The sequence below is a fragment of the Ascaphus truei genome, chromosome 3, assembly GCF_040206685.1.
Source record: "Ascaphus truei isolate aAscTru1 chromosome 3, aAscTru1.hap1, whole genome shotgun sequence".
Classification (NCBI taxonomy): domain Eukaryota; kingdom Metazoa; phylum Chordata; class Amphibia; order Anura; family Ascaphidae; genus Ascaphus; species Ascaphus truei.
This window is the reverse complement of record NC_134485.1, coordinates 159,489,360-159,512,326: the sequence shown is the minus strand read 5'-3', so window position 1 is coordinate 159,512,326 and position 22,967 is coordinate 159,489,360.

Genomic DNA, 22,967 nt, shown 5'->3' with positions numbered 1-22,967 from the left:
CAGATAATAATGGCTATTGGATAGATACTGAGGAAATTGGATGAAAAAACTCCTAAAATGGGGGAGACAAAATCCACATTAGAAACAGATACAATTATTTCAAAAATGGAAGAATATCTAACTCTGTGAACACTACAATCTGTGAACAATCTGTGAACACAAATACACCGTGATTGCTGTTGGGACATCGTGCAATCAACGATCCTGAAGAAATAAAGTTCACAGGCAGAAACATACAAGTTCTGAAAGCAGAGTTCCTGAATCCCTTAGTGGATTAAAGGCTGTTACCTACTATATTAAGTGTACAGTAAGTGCATATCTTACCAATTAATCATCTGAATTGTATACTGCACCGACACACTTTATTCGAGCAAATACCCGGTATGTACCTGGCAGATACCTGGAATGCGCCGCTCCTCACCTCTGACAAGCCCCGTTGCATTTGCCTTCCCAGCCTGGGTTCATGCCTGGCTGACGGGCGGCTGATCTGTTAAATGATAATGATTAGGATTTAATAGGCTGCAATGCTTCGCGTGTCTACCAGATGGCATAAATTCATGAATTGTAATGCAGTATATATATATGTACTGTGCAGTATTGCAGCCAGCGGGAATAAAATGCTTCAATCCCTGCCGGAAAATAACTCAATGCACTCGGGCAGAAAACAGTCACAAACCTCAATACACTTGGGTATACCCGAATTCGTGGGACTAGCCGAGCTCGAATAAAGTGTGTCGCCAGTGTAGATATACTGCCCTATGATGGGTTTTTTTCCCTATTTTTCTCTTTCCCTGTTTTTTTGCGCCTAGGTCACTCTTTCCTATATATATATATATATATATATATATATATATATATATATATATATATATATATATATATACAAATATAGCTGTATGCTCATCTGCATGTCTTAGGCAGGTCTGCAACCCCGCCTTTCCCCATTATCACCCAGCATACAGCACTTCCACTGCAGCAAGGGATTCTGGGAAATGACATGCAAATGAGCACACAGTGTCACTTTTTGCCTCAATAACCATTTTTAACATGGTTCCCTATAGGCTTAAGCTTGCTGCATGGTCACAGCTTTGAGCACAGCCAAGGTTAAGGTGCATACCCAGAAAACCACCCACAGACAGCTGTTTCGACCTTGATGGGTCTCATCAGACTGGGGTTGATTTTACTGGGAATGCAAGAGAGGCTATGGGATAGGCTAAACCATAATACTGAGTTAAGTTATGGTGAGTAAAAAAAGTGACAAAAACCCTCCACAGGAAAGCAAATATGCAAATATAGCTGTATGCTCATCTGCATGTCTTAGGCAGGTCTGCAACCCCACCTTTCCCCATTATCACCCAGCATACAGCACTTCCACTGCAGCAAGGGATTCTGGGAAATGACATGCAAATGAGCACACAGTGTCACTTTTTGCCTCAATAACCATTTTTAACATGGTTCCCTATAGGCTTAAGCTTGCTGCATGGTCACAACTTTGAGCACAGCCAGGGTTAAGGTGCATACCCAGAAAACCACCCACAGACAGCTGTTTCGACCTTGCTGGGTCTCATCAGTGTGGGGTTGATTTTACTGGGAATGCAAGAGAGGCTATGGGATAGGCTAAACCATAATACTGAGTTAAGTTATGGTGAGTAAAAAAAGTGACAAAAACCCTCCACAGGAAAGCAAATATGCAAATATAGCTGTATGCTCATCTTCATGTCTTAGGCAGGTCTGCAACCCCACCTTTCCCCATTATCACCCAGCATACAGCACTTCCACTGCAGCAAGGGATTCTGGGAAATGACATGCAAATGAGCACACAGTGTCACTTTTTGCCTCAATAACCATTTTTAACATGGTTCCCTATAGGCTTAAGCTTGCTGCATGGTCACAGCTTTGAGCACAGCCAGGGTTAAGGTGCATACCCAGAAAACCACCCACAGACAGCTGTTTCGACCTTGATGGGTCTCATCAGACTGGGGTTGATTTTACTGGGAATGCAAGAGAGGCTATGGGATAGGCGAAACCATAATACTGAGTTAAGTTATGGTGAGTAAAAAAAGTGACAAAAACCCTCCACAGGAAAGCAAATATGCAAATATAGCTGTATGCTCATCTGCATGTCTTAGGCAGGTCTGCAACCCCACCTTTCCCCATTATCACCCAGCATACAGCACTTCCACTGCAGCAAGGGATTCTGGGAAATGACATGCAAATGAGCACACAGTGTCACTTTTTGCCTCAATAACCATTTTTAACATGGTTCCCTATAGGCTTAAGCTTGCTGCATGGTCACAGCTTTGAGCACAGCCAGGGTTAAGGTGCATACCCAGAAAACCACCCACAGACAGCTGTTTCGACCTTGATGGGTCTCATCAGACTGGGGTTGATTTTACTGGGAATGCAAGAGAGGCTATGGGATAGGCTAAACCATAATACTGAGTTAAGTTATGGTGAGTAAAAAAAGTGACAAAAACCCTCCACAGGAAAGCAAATATGCAAATATAGCTGTATGCTCATCTGCATGTCTTAGGCAGGTCTGCAACCCCACCTTTCCCCATTATCACCCAGCATACAGCACTTCCACTGCAGCAAGGGATTCTGGGAAATGACATGCAAATGAGCACACAGTGTCACTTTTTGCCTCAATAACCATTTTTAACATGGTTCCCTATAGTTCCCTATTTTTATATATATATATATATATATATATATATATATATATATATATATATAAAATCAAAAAATAAATAGATGATACCGTTCTGTGGCTAACGAAATGCTTTTATTTGTGCGAGCTTTCGAGATAAACTGATCTCTTCTTCCGGCGATGTTACAATGAATGAAGCAAGGATAACTTAAAACCAGTGTCTCTTGGAATGTTATCTGTGCTTGTCCTTCCCCCGGTGTGGATGTGTTATATGGCTAGAGGTGTCAAAGGGTAACTGAAAGCAAGTGAAGAAAGAGTGTGTATGTGTATCAGTGTGAATAAAAATGAATGGAGAGCCCACAGTATAAACAGTGCTCTACACAAGGTGTGTGTGGAGTGAGAGGGATATAAATGGTGTGGGTGGGTGTGGAAATGTGAGAGTTTGTAGCACAACTAAAAGTTTGTGTGGATACTATGTGGTCCCTATTGGTGTATATGGATGGAAAAATAAGGAGTATTAGTATGTGTGAGAGACAGCTGTGTGTGCATACATATAGCACAGTACTGATACCTCTACATGAATATATATATATATATATATATATATATATATATATATATATATATATATCACTCTTTCATATATATATGAGCTAACCGAAGTCAAGGCTCTTATACAGGGTGAAGGAGTCTCTGAACACAAGGAGATAGTGAGGTACCAGTCCTCAGGCCCAGATGGCCTGGTAATTACCCCAAAAAGAAAATGCCTAAATTGGAAGGCAAGAAAAAAAAAAGAAAGGGGAGGGAAGGGCCGACATCAGACATTTTCGCCAAAGATGCTGGTGCACGGGCCGCTCCACAGGACAATGTTTTGCTGGGGAGAGGGATTTGTGACAGAGTCACTGACTCAGTAGGCTGTGACAGTGAATGGAGAGATGCTGCAGCCAGTTCACAGAGTGTTAATCTCCTCAGACAGAGAGAAGCACACCTGCAGCCTAATTAAGCAGGAGGCCTGAGAGACTGCAGGTTTAAAAGCAGGAAGTTACACACACACAGGGAGCTTGTTTTTCCACGTGAGGGTGGAGAGAACTCTCCCAGCAAGGAAGCCGTAGCTGCTGTTGCTCTGGTCCCCCAGTCCTGCGAGGAGCTTTGCTGCTGGGACCAGCTGGGACCCCAACCCAGGATAAAGATAAAGATACAGATTGCTGCGAGCTGGACACAGCCTGCTCCCCGGAATCGTGTTCCTGTTTGCTATTGGAGCTGCAACAGATAAGACTTTATTATTACACTTATTGGTTATACTTTCTGTAGCATGTTTTGGGCATGACCAGATTAGCTGGCTGTCCTGTTAGTAAGGGCTCAAGAAGTGAGTTAGTGTCCCTAACGGGACTAGGATTTAATTTTCAAGAAAGTAGTTTCTTAAAGGGACAGTGCACCCGTATTTATTTTGGTTGTGGCTAATAAACCACTAGTGTTTAAAGTTTCCCATCGTGTCTAGCGTCTTACTGACCCCGCCGCGAGGCCGTCCTGCCAATATATATATATATATATATATATATATATATATATATATATATATATATATATATATATATTATATATATATATTATATATATATTATAATATATATATATACATATATATACCACCTTAGAAGAAGCCCGTGGGGGTGAAACGCTTTGTGGTATTCATTTGCTGCTGGCCCCTGACTGCTGGCCTCTTTTGGGCCTTATCTTTTGTTTGGGACTCTTCTCATATTCTGGTGATTCACTCCGGCTGGGGTGACTACCATCCAGGACTCTAAGCTGCATTGAACTCAGGCCATTTATGTTATACAGGGGATGAGTATACTGTTTACTCTGGGTTCTTTTATATGCTATTGCTATTTACCAGCTATTGCACTGGTCTCAAGCATATGACCAGTTTCCTGTATATGTTTTTATTCTAGGGCTGTGTTTGGGTCACTGAATTATCTTTATGGTCTTTTGTATGAGCTATATTTATAGGTCTATGCATTAGGTGTTTTCATTTCAGTGACCCACATATGAGTTTAGCATGTTTGGTGATATTTTCTATGTTATGTTTACATCTTTCCTGGTGCTTTTACACCACATACTTTTCTCTGGAGTTTAGGGCATTCGTCTGTATTGTTTATTGATACCATCTCCTCACTATATGACCGGCCGGTTGTAAATCACTATGGGTACTTGGTCCCCATAGTAGTTTCATTTATTGAGGTTTTACCTTTATTCCCCTTTTTATTTTCCTCCTTATATCTGTGTTATATGAGTTAGTCCCATTCATTTATAAAAATATTTTTTTTGTCCAATTATATAACTCTTTTTTGAGTCCAGTAGTTAGGGTTTCAGTTAGCTATTTTTTGTTTTTCTTTATATTTTGATTCAATAAATGTATTATTATTAATTTGCTAAATTAGTCTGAGTGCTTTTTGTGAGGTTTCTTTTTCTTTTTCTGTGTTTATACATATATATATATATATATATATATATATATATATATATATATATATATATATATATATATATATATATATATATATACATACATGATGAAGCCACTGTACAAATAAGTGGGTGAAGGGTGGGTATCGGGTCAGGGTGGCTTAACCCCTTAATTACTGCTAAGGTCATTAAGGGGTTAGGGGACATTAGTTTGGCTCTTTTTCTTATTGTGTATATTTTTCAGCACCACAGTGTATGGACAGGGAGGAAGATGCGGATGGCCTTCATCGTGGGTGCCGGACAAGGGTGAGTACAAAATGTATTGATTGTGATTAATGTATATTTAAGGGCAAATGCAGTATTATCCATATGTGGATAATAGTAATTTTGCCCATTAATGTATAGTATGTGTTAGGGGGTGGGGGGGATGTGTGTGGTATATTGCTATGTTTATTGGGGGCAATTGTCCCCAATAAACACGCTATTATGCCTTAACCCCTCCATTGCCTTAGCGGTTAGCCGCTAAGGTAATGAAGCTGCTTTAATGTATTTTTATTAATATTATGCGGTAGCAGGGGTTCCCCTGCTCTCGCACTCTATTATTAAATGTACATTAATGCAGCTTCATTACCATAGCGGATAGCCGCTATGGTAATGAATTATTTTTTATTGTTATGTGTTTTTTAATGCTAGTGTATATGTGCAGGGGGTCTCCTGAGCTGAACCGCATTTGTTTCAGGTCCGAGGACCCCTTACTTCAGGAGATATAGGCCCCGTTATGGGGTGCCGGTATCCCCTGCACTTTAAAGCTCCCGTGTCACGTGACCGGGACATTTAAATTCTGCAGGGGATACCGGAACTCCATAACGGGCCTATATCTCCTGAAGTAGGGGGTCCTCGGACCTGAAACCAATGCGGTTCAGCTCAGGAGACCCCCTGCTCATGTATACTACTATTAAAAATCAGATTTTTTCTGTATGATCGCCTGTAAGAGCCGTACATTGAGATGCAGCGTCTCCATGCAGTTCTTACAGGCTGCTTTGTTTATAATAGTTATCGTGCTAAATAACTTTTAGCACGATAACAGGGGGGGGGGAGGTGATCGCCCACTATGGCCCTTTTGGCCAAGGCTGGCCGTAAACGCGACAAACAGCCTTAGTGAATAGCGCTTATGGCTTCAGCCTTTTGCGGCCGAGCGATAGAACCCATTTTAGCGCTAGTTAACGTAGCTTAGTGAATCGGCCCCAAAGCAAGCAATTACTTCAAATAGGCTGAGAGAAGCAGGAGACAGGTGAGGAAGATATTAGTTTTGACACGTAGCTGGGGAGCAGTGTGCGGGCCACACGTCGCAAGCGGATGGGTGGAGCAAAGCTCCGTGGGAACCTTGAAAGCCCTCCATGGGCGTGCACACTCTGTAAGGTGCACGGGAGACTGTACAGCAGGAAGCAAGGAGGAAGCGCGCCGAGAGCTTTTTGAGCTGAATGCTGTGCAGCAGGAGGTAAGGAGGGAACACATCCCAGCCTTCAGCCTGATATTTTTGGAAGAATGAAGGGTGTATCCCTGGAGGGGACATGCATGCAGTGCACTGCTTTGAGGTGCATATAAAAAAAAAAAGGTGGGACGGTGGCTTGATCAGGTGCAATAAAAATAAGCTTCTTTATTGAGGAACAAGACAAACAGGATTCACATAACGCTATAGAGGTACTCTAACATGTTTCGTGCTCCCAGCCCTTTGACAAAGGAAAGCGTCTAATATGTAACTATGTAACTATGTATGTAACCATGATATGAATTATTGGATTTATTACTGGACTAAGTGATACATGCATTTTCTCTGAGCACAGATACAGAAATTTATGTTTTGTAATATACATTTTATTACTATTGTAAATGAGCAGGGGGTCTCCGGAGCAGAACCACATTGATTTCGGTTCCGGGGACCCCATGCTTCCCGAGATTCATGTCCCGTTATGGAGTGCCGGTATCTCCTATGCATTTCATTCCCACCGTCACATGACGCGGGACATTTACATGCATAGGAGATACCGGCACCCCATAATGGGGCCTATATCTCGGGAATCAGGGAGTCCCCAACGCTGAAGTCAAGGTGGTTCAGCCCAGGAGAACCCCTGCTTCCACACACTATTAATATATATTACATTAAAGCAGCTTTATTACCGTAGCAGATATCCGCTAAGGCAATGAAGAGGTTAAACACCAGTGCCATGTTTATTTTGGGTAGTAAGTGTGTGTGTAGATTGTATTTTGTCCTTGATGGTTGTTTAGGCCTTGCGGGGGGGTTGCGGTTGGAGTTAACTCCTTCATAACCTTAGCAAATATTTCTTTGTTTGCTTGGCTCTTGGTTTGCCTTGATTTGTTAGATAATGGTTTTATTAATTAATTGCTTTGTTGGCTACTGGTTATAATTAAATAATTGTTTTGTTGGTTAGTGTTTTTATGTAATTGGTTGGCTAGTGCTTGTATTTAGTTCATTTGTTGGATAGTGTTTTGATTTATTGAAAGGGGTTGATTAGCTGCTTGTGTATATGTTTGATTATTGTTTATTTTGGGCCATCATGTATTTTGCTATGTACTTTTTCTGCCCACGGGGACAACCTGAGGACCCACAGACATCTGCGGGGAGGAATCGGGGACCCCTATGAGGCCCCTGGGGACCCGCAGGGACCATCCGAGGGCCCCCAGACACCCGTGATGACCACCTGAAGGCCCACGGAACATAGCAGGGACCACCCGAGGGCCACCAAACACCCGTTGGTACCCACCGGGGAGCACTGTGGGGCCTGCGGACACCAGTCAGGCCACCAGGGGACCCCCACCAGCCTGTGGTATTAATCATGTGTGTAAAAAAATAAATCATGGTTTTATGTGGGTGGCACAGGGGGTAGGTGGTCTGTGTATTCTTGTTTATTCAAAATTGTAATGTTTATTGGGGGCCTAGGAGGTGGGTAGAGGGGCTGTTGTGTGTATTTTATTTTATTGTGGGTAGTGGGGGTGCAAAAAAAAAAACCACAAAGGGAGCCCAGAGCTACTTCCAATATGACAAAAATACACAGTGAAATACATATATTATATATACAGGTAAACCCCGTTATAGCGCGCCCCGTTATACCGCGAAATCGTTTATAACGCGGTTTTCACGTGGCTCCAGTTAAAAAAAAAAAAAAATTAATTTTATTTTTTTTGCACACTGCACACACACTGCACACACACTGCACACACACTGCACACACACTCCACACACTCCACACACTCCCAGCACTCACTGCACACACTCTACACTGCTCACACTGCACACACTCTACACTGCAAACACTGCACACACTCTACACTGCACACACTCCCAGCACTCACTGCACACACTCTGCACTGCACACACTGCACACACTCTACACTGCACACACTGCACACACTCTACACTGCACATTGCTCACAGCACACTGCACACTGCACACACTCCCAGCACTCACTGCACACACTCTACACTGCACACACTCTACACTGCACACACTCTACACTGCACTAACTGCACACACTCTACACTGCACACACTGCACACACTCTACACTGCACACTGCTCACAGCACACTGTGCACACTCCCAGCACTCACTCTCACTGCACCACTGCACACACTCTCACTGAACACACTCTCACAGCACACACTCTCACACAGCACACAGCTCTCACAGCACACAGCTCACACAGCACTCAGCTCTCACACCACACAGCACTAACAGCACACTCTCACAGCACACAGCTCTCACAACACACTCTCACAGCACACTACACCACACCTCCCACTCCCCCTCCCTACCTTTGGTGTTGGCTGCTGAGATCGGAGCGGAGCTGGCATCAGGAGGAGGGGGGTGTCGGGAGGAGGGGGGGTGTCGGGAGGAGGGGGTTTTGTCGGGAGGAGGGGGGGGTGTCGGGAGGAGGGGGGTGAGTGAGGAGCAGGCTGTGACTCGGAGGGCCACGTGGGCTATGCCGCGGAGGTCCGGTAGGTGTGGGGGCCTAGGGGGGGAGGAAATGTGAGAGAGAGGGGGATAGGGACACTGGAAGAGGAGAGATTGTGAGAGCGCCCCCTGGAGGATTGAGGGGGCCTGTTTGAGGCTTGTGGAGGGGGCCTGCCGAGCTGACTGCTGATAGGTGGCCATGGAGGTGCCTGTTGGAAACTTCCCTTCTACCAGTCTGCAGCATGCTGCCTGGACAGGCATCTCAATGGACACCTTCCAACAGGCCAGCTCTGCGGATCAGGACAGATTAGTTTTGCTGACAGGGGTCTGGCACCTTTCCCATTACTCATTGGGCCCGGGACAAGAGGCCCTGCACACAGGACACACACAGGCAGCATACACACATCTCTATCCCCCCATGCTCTCCCCCCAAGTGTCTCTCTCTCCGCCGTGGTGGGAGGTAAGGAACAGGTTGCCCAGCCGTTGCTAGGGGATGTGTAGGGCTTCCGGACACCTCTTCCTTCCTTCCCTCCTCACTCCCTCCCTCCCGATCAGACGCGCGGCGGCCATTTTTAAAAAAAATAGCACGACCCCGTTACTAACGTGGTGGTCTCGGGGTGGACCCCGAGGACCACGCTATAACGGGGTTTACCTATATACATATATATATATATATATATATATATATCATTTAAAAAGGGTAATTTAGTTTAACACTTTGGCCAAAGCATTATAAGCCTGCGAGCCAATTTAAGGCATGACCATAATGTCGCAGGTCCTAACACTAACTGATTAAAATTCTTAATTACCTGTATAATTACAGGAAGAATGATCTGCATTGGATCTGTCACAAACATGAAAAGACATGTACATATGGAAAGTGGGGAGGGGCGAGCTTAAAACCTGGGGAGGAGGGGCCACCAACCTCCAAAACAGCTGAAACCAGCTGGACAAAGTTAATAAACACACAGAAACTCAGTAAGCTCATATAAATCCCCAAAATTACCACAAAATATATATATATATTGTGGCAGGACGGCCTCGCGGCAGGGTCAGTAAAACGCTAGACGCTGTATAAAGCTTTAACTGTAGTGGTTTATTAACCACAAACAAATAAACATAATGGGTACTGTCCCTTTAAATCATAATAAAACATACAGTAGGAAATTAACACCCATTCCCTTTATGGAAAGCTAACTACACCATAGCTTTCGCCCTAACTAAATGCATGGCCAGCTAAGTTGGTTCCCAATCCAAAACATGCCCTGGCATATGGAAAAATGTAACACAGTCTCTACACAGAACAATAAAGTATTTTTGCTTATCTGTCAGTCCTTGTCTTTATCCTGGGTGTGATTCCCAGCAGGACACCGCAGGCTTGCTTCTTTCAGTCCTGGGGCCCATAAGCCAGACTTTCCCCGGCTTGGAAAACTTTCACTTCCCCTCTCTCTGTGGAGTAAAGCAGTCTCTCTGTATAGCAGCCTCCCGTGTCATTTGTATTGTATTGTATGTCTTTATTTATATAGCGCCATTAAAGTACATAGCGCTTCACATTAGTAATATATGTGGTAATAAAATAAATAACAGAGCATGGGAATAAGTGCTTTAGACATAAAAGTAACATTAAGGAAGAGGAGTCCCTGCCCCGAGGAGCTTACAGTCTAATTGTTAGGTAGGGAGAACGTACAGAGACAGTAGGAGGGAGTTCTGGTAAGTGCGTCTGCAGGGGGCCAAGCTTTATGTATCATGTGTTCAGAATATCCACAGTGCTATTCATATGCTTCTTTAAGCAAGTGTGTCATAAGGTGGGTCTTAAAGGTGGATAGAGAGGGTGCTAGTTGGGTACTGAGGGGAAGGGCATTCCAGAGGTGTGAGGCAGTCAGTGAAAAGGGTTTAAGGCAGGAAAGGGCTTTAGATACAAAGGGGGTTGAAAGAAGACATCCTTGAGAAGAACGCAAGAGTCTGGATGGTGCATAACGAGAAATTAGGGCTGAGATGTAAGGAGGGGCAGAAGAGTGTAGAGCTTTAAAAGTGAGGAGAAGAATGGAGTGTGAGATGCGGGATTTGATCGGAAGCCAGGAGAGGGATTTCATGAGTAGATGCTGAGACAGATCTAGGAAAGAGTAGAGTGATTCTTTTAAAACACTTCCTTGTTTCAATGAGGAGCCCAGCCCCTGATTAATCAGTTTTCAGCTGCTGCTCTTTCTCTGAGGATATTAATGCTCTTTGGACTGGCTGCAGCATCTCTCAATTCACTGTTCCAGCCTACTTAGTCAGTGACTCTGTCACAGTATATAAGAGTCAAAATGAGTGCTAATAAGCGTGGCACTGTATACTACAAAAAAAACAAAAAACAAAACACAAAGGGAGCCCAGAGCTACTTCCAATATGACAAAAATACACAGTGAAATACCTATATATAGCTCTTGAAAAAAGGGTCATTTAGTTTAACCCTTTGGCCAAAGCATTATAAGCTTGCGAGCCACTTCAAGGCATGACCATAATATACTGGTTCCTCTACTGTGAGATGTATAACCACATATAATCAGTCTTTTAGATCTATTAACAAAATTCTCAATGATCATTGGGGTATCTTCAAGTGCGATCCTCATTTGAAATCTATTCTTCCAGATAAAGCTTCCATTGTCTATAGGAAGGCTAGAAGTATGAAGAGCATTATAGCTCCAACTAGACTCAGGACAGGGGGTCCATCCACCATGTCCATCATCAGGGGTCCAAATGGTAATCACAGATGCGGACGTGGTCAGTGCATCACCTGTAAACATCTGGAAATCAAGTCTCAATTCAGCTCCCTCACTAGAGGTACTAATTATCAAGTATGGAGTTACATATATTGTCAGAGCTCCTTTGTAGTATACTGCATCCTGTGTAGTTGCGGACAGCAATATGTTGGCCGCACCACACGTCCACTCAGTACCTGCTTCCTAGAGCACAGGAGAAATGTCATAAAAGGGATCAACACTCATAGTATTCCCCGCCACTTCAAAATGGCACACAATCAGGATCTCAGAACTATGACAAAAATGGGACTTGAATACATTTCTCCTTGTGCTCTAGGAGGCGACCGATTTAAGATTTTATGTCGACAGGAAACATTTTGGACCCACCAGTTGAGCACACTTGCCCCTGGTGGATTCAATGAGGGTTTGGATGCAAGTACCTTGGTCTAGTCTCCTTCTTCCTTTGGTCTCCCTCTGCCCTGCTAGTAGGTGTAATGGAATTTCTTTTTCACCTCTGGCTCCATCCTCCCTCCCTGTAGGTATGCATGTGGATGTTTGTGTACATGTATGTGTATATATGTATTATGTGTATACATGTGTGTATATGCACTGCATGATCATATGTGTTTACATACTGTATGCATGTACACATGGTATGCGTGTACATGTTATCGTGCACATTTAGGTTTTATATACTTGTACTAGCACATACCAAATTTATTGTCTCTCCTTGACCTATATATATTTGTTTTTTTTCCATCAGTGGGCGTATAAGGGTATGCACGCATTTATTTGTGTGTATATTTATATTTATGCTGACCTACATGATCTATATCACTAATATTCTGTTCTTTAATTATTTAATTATTTATTTATTTAGTTTTTATTTTGGAGTCCTTGTCCGTGCTCTCTCTCTCTTCTCTCTCCTATATGCCTATTTTATCCTCAAGGTTTTACAATTATGCCTTATTCTCAGGCTACATATCTGTTATGTTGATCCATCATTTGTGGATACATTGTCTTTACGGGACCGTTTATATATGTAATTCCTTGGGATTCATCATCTGCCAGTGGATAATCTATTCATTACACATCTACACTGTATCTCTGGTGTAATAACTGTTCATTGTCCCTATATTTTTTCATTTGATTTATATTTTGTTTTAACAATTATTTTTAATTATTGATATGTTTATTATTGATATCTATTTTATCATCGCAATTTATTTATAGTTTTAATTTTCCATTTCTTCTAATATGTCACAACAAATATGTTATTTGTACATTTATTGGTTATTACATTTTATGAAATACCATTCAGGTGATTTATTCATATATTTATATATATATTTATATATTATATATATATATATATATATATATATATATATATATATATATATATATATATATATATACAGCTAAACCCCGTTATAACGCGCCTCGTTATACCGCGATTCGGTTATAACGCGGTTTTCCCGTGGCTCCCGTTTTTTTAAACACACTGCACACACTCACTGCACACACACTGCTCATTGCTCACACTGCCACACTGCACACACACTGCACACTGCACACACACTGCTCATTGCTCACACTGACACACTGCACACACACTGCACACTGCACACACACTGCACACTGCACACACACTGCTCATTGCTCACACTGCACACACTGACACACTGCACACACACTGCACACACACTGCACACTGCACACACTGACACTGCACACACACTGCACACACACTGCTCATTGCTCACACTGCACACACTGACACACTGCATGCACACTGCACACACACTGCTCATTGCTCACACTGCACACACTGACACACTGCACACACTGCACACACACTGCTCATTGCTCACACTGCACACACACTGCACACTGCACACACACTGCTCATTGCTCACACTGACACTGCACACACACTGCTCATTGGACACACTGCTCATTGGACACACTGCACACACACTGCACACTGCACACACACTGCTCATTGCTCACACTGCACACACACTGCACACTGCACACACACTGCTCATTGCTCACACTGCACACACTGACACACTGCACACACACTGCACACTGCACACACTGACACTGCACACACACTGCACACACACTGCTCATTGCTCACACTGCACACACTGACACACTGCACACACACTGCACACTGCACACACACTGCTCATTGCTCACACTGCACACACTGACACACTGCACACACTGCACACACACTGCTCATTGCTCACACTGCACACACACTGCACACTGCACACACACTGCTCATTGCTCACACTGCACACACTGACACTGCACACACACTGCTCATTGGACACACTGCTCATTGGACACACTGCACACACACTGCACACTGCACACACACTGCTCATTGCTCACACTGCACACACACTGCACACTGCACACACACTGCTCATTGCTCACACTGCACACACTGACACTGCACACACTGACACTGCACACACACTGCACACACACTGCTCATTGGACACACTGCACACACACTGCACACTGCACACACACTGCTCATTGCTCACACTGCACACACTGACACACTGCACACACACTGCTCATTGCTCACACTGTACACACTGACACACTGCACACACACTGTACACTGCACACACACTCCTCATTGCTCATACTGCACACACTGACACATTGCACACACACTGCACACACACTGCACACTGCACACAATTATTATATAGAAATAAACAGACAACTGCACTTTAACAGATGTATTTTGCCTGTACACTTACGCACACACACTCACAGACACTCACACACACTCACACACACTCACACACACTTACACACACTTACACACTCACAGACACTCACACACACTTACACACTCACACACACTCACACACACTTACAGACACTCACACACACTCACACACACTCACACACACTTAGACACTCACAGACACTCACGCACACCCACGCACACTTACACACACTCACACACACTCACACATACTCACACACACTTACACACACTTAGACACTCACACACACACTCACACACACTCACACACACTTACACTCACAGACACTCACACACACTTACACACACTCACACACACACTCACAGACACTCACACACACTCACACACACTTACAGACACTCACAGACACTCACACACACTCACACACACTTAGACACACTTAGACACACTTAGACACTCACAGACACTCACACACACTCACACACACTTACACACACTTACACACACACTCAGACACTTACACACACTCACAGACACTTACACACACTCACACCCACATACACACACCCATATACACACACACACTTTCTCTCCCATATATACATACACACACACACTCTCTCACTCTACACAGACGGGGGGTGGGGTCGGAGCAGAGGAAAGGCCGTGACCAGCACCACCACCCTCTCCCCCCCCTCCTCCCGCGCAGGCAGCGGGAGCGCCAGGGACAGCGGTGGGGAGAAGAAACCCCCCGCTACCACCTCCATGCAGGCAGCGGGATCTGAGGTAAGCGGCGACCTGAGGGACATCCCCGCTCCCATCTCCTGCCCCGCAGCCTGTCCCGCGGTGACAGGGGGAAGCGGGGACAGGAGGGACATCCCCGCTCCCATCTCCTGCCCCGCGGCCTGTCCCGCGGTGACAGGGGGAAGCGGGGACAGGAGGGACATCCCCGCTCCCATCTCCTGCCCCGCGGCCTGTCCCGCGGTGACAGGGGGAAGCGGGGACAGGAGGGACATCCCCGCTCCCATCTCCTGCCCCGCGGCCTGTCCCGCGGTGACAGGGGGAAGCGGGGAGCGGAGGGACATGCCCGCTCCCATCTCCTGTCCCGCGGGATGAATATGCGCTAAAGCGCGGCGGCCACTTTTTTTTCCGCGACCCCGTTAGTAACGCGGTGGTCTCGGGGTGGACCCCGAGACCCGCGTTATAACGGGGTTTAGCTGTATATAGAACAGCAAAAAGCATGAACCTGCAACTAACTGAAAAAATGACACAAAGTTGCTTAAATAATTAATAATATAACATATAATGCTGGCAAAATAGATGAATGACAGCTAAATGACGGTGCTGGGGACAATAATAGGAATGCTAAGAAAAGAAAAAGAGAAAGTGTTCCACTAAAAGCACTCAAGCAAAGTAATTATAAAGAAATGTTTATTCGAGGACATGAATTATATATATATATATATATATATATATATATATATATATATATATATGTGTGTGTGTTTTCCTCTAGTAACTGTCTTTGTGTATTCTTTTAGGTTTATTTGTGTTTATTTGGTCTTTATTTGGTTTATTTGGGTTTATTTTGGTTTATTTGGTCTTTATCTATGTTTTGACACACTTAGACACACTTAGACACTCACAGACACTCACACACACTCACACACACTTACACACACTTACACACACACTCAGACACTTACACACACTCACAGACACTTACACACACTCACACCCACATACACACACCCATATACACACACACACTTTCTCTCCCATATATACATACACACACACACTCTCTCACTCTACACAGACGGGGGGTGGGGTCGGAGCAGAGGAAAGGCCGCGACCAGCACCACCACCCTCTCCCCCACCTCCTCCCGCGCAGGCAGCGGGAGCGCCAGGGACAGCGGTGGGGAGAAGAAACCCCCCGCTACCACCTCCATGCAGGCAGCGGGATCTGAGGTAAGCGGCGACCTGAGGGACATCCCCGCTCCCATCTCCTGCCCCGCAGCCTGTCCCGCGGTGACAGGGGGAAGCGGGGACAGGAGGGACATCCCCGCTCCCATCTCCTGCCCCGCGGCCTGTCCCGCAGTGACAGGGGTAAGCGGGGACAGGAGGGACATCCCCGCTCCCATCTCCTGCCCCGCGGCCTGTCCCGCGGTGACAGGGGGAAGCGGGGACAGGAGGGACATCCCCGCTCCCATCTCCTGCCCCGCGGCCTGTCCCGCGGTGACAGGGGGAAGCGGGGAGCGGAGGGACATGCCCGCTCCCATCTCCTGTCCCGCGGGATGAATATGCGCTAAAGCGCGGCGGCCACTTTTTTTTCCGCGACCCCGTTAGTAACGCGGTGGTCTCGGGGTGGACCCCGAGACCCGCGTTATAACGGGGTTTAGCTGTATATAGAACAGCAAAAAGCATGAACCTGCAACTAACTGAAAAAATGACACAAAGTTGCTTAAATAATTAATAATATAACATATAATGCTGGCAAAATAGATGAATGACAGCTAAATGACGGTGCTGGGGACAATAATAGGAATGCTAAGAAAAGAAAAAGAGAAAGTGTTCCACTAAAAGCACTCAAGCAAAGTAATTATAAAGAAATGTTTATTCGAGGACATGAATTATATATATATATATATATATATATATATATATATATATATATGTGTGTTTTCCTCTAGTAACTGTCTTTGTGTATTCTTTTAGGTTTATTTGTGTTTATTTGGTCTTTATTTGGTTTATTTGGGTTTATTTTGGTTTATTTGGTCTTTATCTATGTTTTGACAAGTTAATTTATTAATTCATGTATTATTTATTATCCATACTTAGTAGTTTATCCTTTCTATATAGTTATTCATTCCACTCATCAGTGTATTTATGTTCCATGCCAGTACCTACTGTATTATTATTATTATTATTATTATTATTATTATTATTATTATTATTATTATTATTATTATTATCTCCATTAAATTGATTCACAAGCAATTTAAATCCCTATTGGATGAACCTCAACGATACTGAGCCTATCACTCGTTAGATACGGGTTGCTAAGCAACCCACTGGACATAAATATACAGCTCCTATACAACTCATGACTAGCCCTTTGAGAAAGTCGCCATCTGGTGACGAAACGCGCCAGGGAACGTCATTACGACGTCACACATGCGCACGAGGAGACCGCACCGAGCGCGGAATACTATTGCGGCCATTTGAATGTGAATTTGAAGTCTCTGGGACTTCTAACAGACAGATTTTAATCTTTGGAGGCACCTCTGGATCCCTGCAGCAGCCACATCGTCCCTACAGCCCTGAGGGAGCTTTGAATTGTGGACAACTGATGCAGATTAACCGGATAGTGGTGATATAATTCACAAATTGCCTGAATTGTTTTTACTCTTGTGAGTGCATTTCCTCCCTCCCCCCCCTCCTTCCTTTCTTACCATTAAATGTACAATTTTACGCTATGGGGCGTGCGCTTTCTCTTCTTTTTCTCCTCTAGGTTTCAATTGGATGTGGTTCATCCATTTTGAGAGCAGCTGGAGACCCCCATACCAGCATCAATTGTCTAGTATCATATGGACTGATTTAAAAGGACTGGTTTGATGAACTTTCTTTTGCACGTTCTTTATTTTTTGTATTTTTTGCACTGTATATTGATTGTGGCATATACTAGATTTTTGTATATTATTCAATATTTACATATATATTAATACCTTCTTATTGTCTACACACGTACCTACACAGGGTATACTCTTACCATTATAAGTAATCTATTCACTATTAGGGTTAGACTTTATAATAACTTTGGCGCTACTTTATTTGTTTATATACTGTGTGTATATATATATATATATATATATATATATATATATATATATATATATATATATATATATAATATATCATGAAAAAGGGGTCATTTTGTTTAGTTTAACCCTTTGGCCAAAGCATTATAAGCCCGAGAGCCACTTTAAGGCATGAACATAATATCGCCGGTCCTAACACTAACTGGCCACCAGACACCCGTGGGAACCAACCAAGGGCCCCCAGACACCCGTGTTAATGACCCATGGACCCCCAACACCCTTGGGGACCACCCGGAGGCCCACGGAACCTAGCGGGGACCACCCGAGGGCCACCAGACACCCCTGGGTACCCTGCACTGTGGGGCCTGCGGACACCAGTCGGGACCACCCGGGGACCCCCGCCGGCCTCTGGTATTAATCCTGTGTGTAAGAAAACAAATCATGGTTTTATGCGGTGGCACAGGGGGTGGGTGGTTTGTGTATTGTTGTTTATACAATATTGTAATGTTTATTGGGGGCCTAGGAGGTGGGTAGTAGGCTTTTGTGTGTATTTTATTTTATTGTGGGTGGCGGGGTTGGGTGAAGGGGGTAGTAGCCCAAAGATGGGTGTTTAGGCTTACCGGGTGAGTAGCGAGAGGGGTTAACCCCTTCATTACCTTAGCGGTATTAACCACTACGTTTATGAAGGAGTTAACTGCACCCGCAAACCCCCTGTAAGGCCTAAACAACCATCAAGGACAAAATACCACCTACACACACCCCCGCTACCCAAAATAAACATCGCACTGGTGTTTAACCCCTTTATTGTTTTAGAGGATATCTACTAAGGTAATAAAGCTGCTTTAATGTAATTTATATTATAGTGTGTGAAGAAAAGGGGTCTCCTGAGCTGGACCACCTTGATTTCAGCCTCGGGGACCCCCTGCTTCCTGAGATACAGGCCCCGTTAAGGGGTGCCGGTATCTCCTATGCATGTAAATGTCCTGCGTCACCTGACAGTGGGAATCAAATGCATAGGAGATACCGGCACCCCATAACGGGGCCTGTATCTCGGGAAGCATGGGGTCCCCGGACCAGAAATCAATGTGGTTCTGCTCCGGAGACCCCCTGCTCATCTACACTAGTAATAAAATGTATATTACAAAACATACATCCGGGCGATTTTTTTTATGAACCTTTACTTCACAGGCCCCAAAGTCGGGATAGTACTATATTTCTCCCTAATTGCTGCCACCTTTATGTAAAGTAGATGAAAAATAAAAGCTGATAAACGCCACAGACTGCAACCATTTCTCCAAGATGCAGATGATATTCAGAAGGCTGTAATTGTTGTGCGGGGAAGTCCCTCCAGGCTTTCTGTCCTCCTTACTGCAGCAAAGATAATTGTTTACATCTATTTCTCTGCTTATAAATACGCTAGCATTGCTGCTTTTTCTTTTGGCATTTAGCTTAAGCCACCATATCTGCCTTTCCTCCACTTGCTCCAGCACTCTTCGGCCCAGATCCACGTAGGTCTGTTAAAACAGGGCTAATAATGGGCCATTATCAAAATCAGAAATGGTCATTAGTTTCCCTGAGGTGACACATACCCACAAAGCTAAGTATATGCAATAACATCTCTCTAAATTTGTAAAAAGTGTAATTAAGAACCCCTTTCCTGTACAAAGTAATATGTTGTAATACTGAATAATGTTTATGACTGTAGGCCTCTAACTACAGTATGTACAGCTTAAAGAATGGAGACCTGAAAAACAATATCATTTTTTTTTCTTCAAACAGCTACCTAACCTCAACCCCTAATATGACATAACACCCTCCAAACATAAAAGAATCCCCTGCTGTGAAGAACATCCCTGTTAGCTACTGCAACATAACCATTCCATGCATTTAACGAGGGGCCCGGCAGGAGGTACAAACCTGCTGGGGACAAAGTGTAGACTTCTGTCCTGGGATTGCTGGTGGCAGCCTGCCTTTAATAATACGGTGCTCACCATTAATGAAATTGTGTTGTAGAGATGCTCATTAAAATGATTGAATAGATCATGTTCATTTTCAAAACGGGGTGCTATTTAGTTCAATCGCTCCATGCAAGCAAATTACTTTTACTATTTTAATATCTAAATTAGCAAGAAACGTGACTCCAGAAGCACCACAGTATATTCCCTACTAGTGCTAAAGGGGTGAATACAGTTGGGCCTATGTACCAAGCATTGCAAATTTGTGGTGTAAAATTGCTGCACGAAAATCACAAATTATATTGCACTTGTATGCACCTATGTAGTAACCTTTTTAGTCTCAATGTGTGCTTTAATACTTTGAGGACTGGAGGGGCCTGGGCACCAGAAAGCCATGGCCCCTCCGGCACTCACAACCACGTGACTGCTTCTCAGAGCTTGCTGGGTCACTGAAGATGGAACGCAAGAGATGAAGTACCCCTTTTCCATTTCTCTCCCCTCAAAAATGAGCAATTAGATTATGAAGCAGCTAATACATAATGAGGCCCATGGAATACCCCATGACTTAGTAATGACATCTGTGGACACCCAAAGGGTTAAGTCTGTTTATATTAATAACACACAATTAAGTTTCTGTCTATCAACTAAAAATCTACTCAACGCAGTACAGATATTTAATTATATAGGTTAACAAAATTTATTTGTAGCCAGGACTGGTTTCTGGCAACCTGGTAAGAGCAGGCTGCCAGAAGTAATCATGGGTTTTCCCCACCCACAGCAGCTTCAATGAGTCACAGGGGAGGCAGAGGGACTATGCCAGTGTGTGGCTAATCAGGGCTTCAGACATGGTGCATGCTTCCCTTGTATTTAAGAAGCTGCACACCTCACATTTAGTTAGTTATCTCTACCCCTGAGAGAGACAGGTTCTCACCCAGAAGTGCAGATTGGCTGTGCACTTACTGCCTTCTCCCTTTGGGGAGTTAGGAGAGACCATACCCCTGACTCTAATAGGGAGTCAGGGAAGAGCAAGGACTGCTGTGGGGCCCCTGTACCCGCAGTGGAGGTTCAGCGTACATCCTGAGGGTGAAGCCCCAAGAACTGCTGTTACCACTGTGTGAGCTGTGTATACTGACCATCTGCAGTGTGTACAAATAAAGTGATCCTGTTAAAGATTCCCTTCCTGCCTGAGACTGCAATCTATCAGGGGGGACTGGAAGTAAGTTCTCCTGCAGGGATGGTCTCCACATCCCTAGGGCCTGCAAGAGATGGAGGTGCTGTCACAGTGAGAAAAAATCAGTTACTACTCCAGAAGCCTGTCCTGTTCTCCTCTTCAACAACATGGGAAGCTCATATCTACTGTGAGCCAGCCGGTATGCACCACACAACACCGTGTAGCAGTGAGTGGGGGAACATGTGTTATATATTATTTTCACAGGATGGTATTCCTAAATAATATTATGCCAATACTAATAACTGATACAGTATTAACTAATACTACTTGACAAGAAATGGGAAGCAGGGCTTCCACAATTAAAGCTGAAGGTCTGTCTTACTGTCCATTCTCATCAGGATTCATGGTGGGCATCAATATGGTGCCTACATACTTAATTGCATTTTAATATGTATTGTGTGGGGGATGAAAGCAGTCATCCTGTAATGTAATATATACTGTATGTAAGGCTGAGTCCCCGGTGGCCGCTGCAGCATGCGCTAAGGTGTGCATGCTACTGTACACAGAAGAGCACAGCCCTATGGGGCAGGCCCCAGTCGCCGTGTGTGTGTTAGCTTGCAAAGTGGGTTGACGCAACCGCTGGCAGGGAAGACAAGAATGTTTTCTTTCCTTGCAGTGACACAATCACATGGTTGGCGGGCAGTCAATGGAAGGGCAGGTAGTGTAGACCAATGGCAGGCTGTGCTTTGTGCTGCTTTGTCATCTCTGGCTGTGCCCCCCCATCATGGCCACGCCCCAGCGCATCCCATCGCTCCCCCTACTCTGCACATCATGGCTTTAATCAGGCGCTCTGAGGCTATGTCCCTAGTGGCCACGGTGGTGTGGGCGATGGCAAGCGCGCCGCACACCAGGTACAGACCTCTGTTGGGCAGGCCCCTGTACTGCACCGACACACTTTATTCGAGCAAATACCCAGTATGTACCTGGCAGATACCTGGAATGCGCCGCTCCTCACCTCTGACAAGCCCCGTTGTGTTTGCCTTCCCAGCCTGGGTTCATGCCTGGCTGACGGGCGGCTGATCTGTTAAATGATAATGATTAGGATTTAATAGGCTGCAATGCTTCGCGTGTCTACCAGATGGCATAAATTCCTGAATTGTAATGCAGTATATATATATATACTGTGCAGTATTGCAGCCAGCGGTAATAAAATGCTTCAATCCCTGCCTGGAAAATACCTCAATGTACTCGGGCAGAAAACAGTCACAAACCTCAATACACCCGGGTATACCCGAATTCGTGGGACTAGCCGAGCTCGAATAAAGTGTGTCGCCAGTGTAGCTGTGTCTGTGAGCGCTTACATATTGCAATGGCACAACCGCTGGCAGGGAAGACATGAATGTTGACTTTCCGTGCAGCAATAACGTGG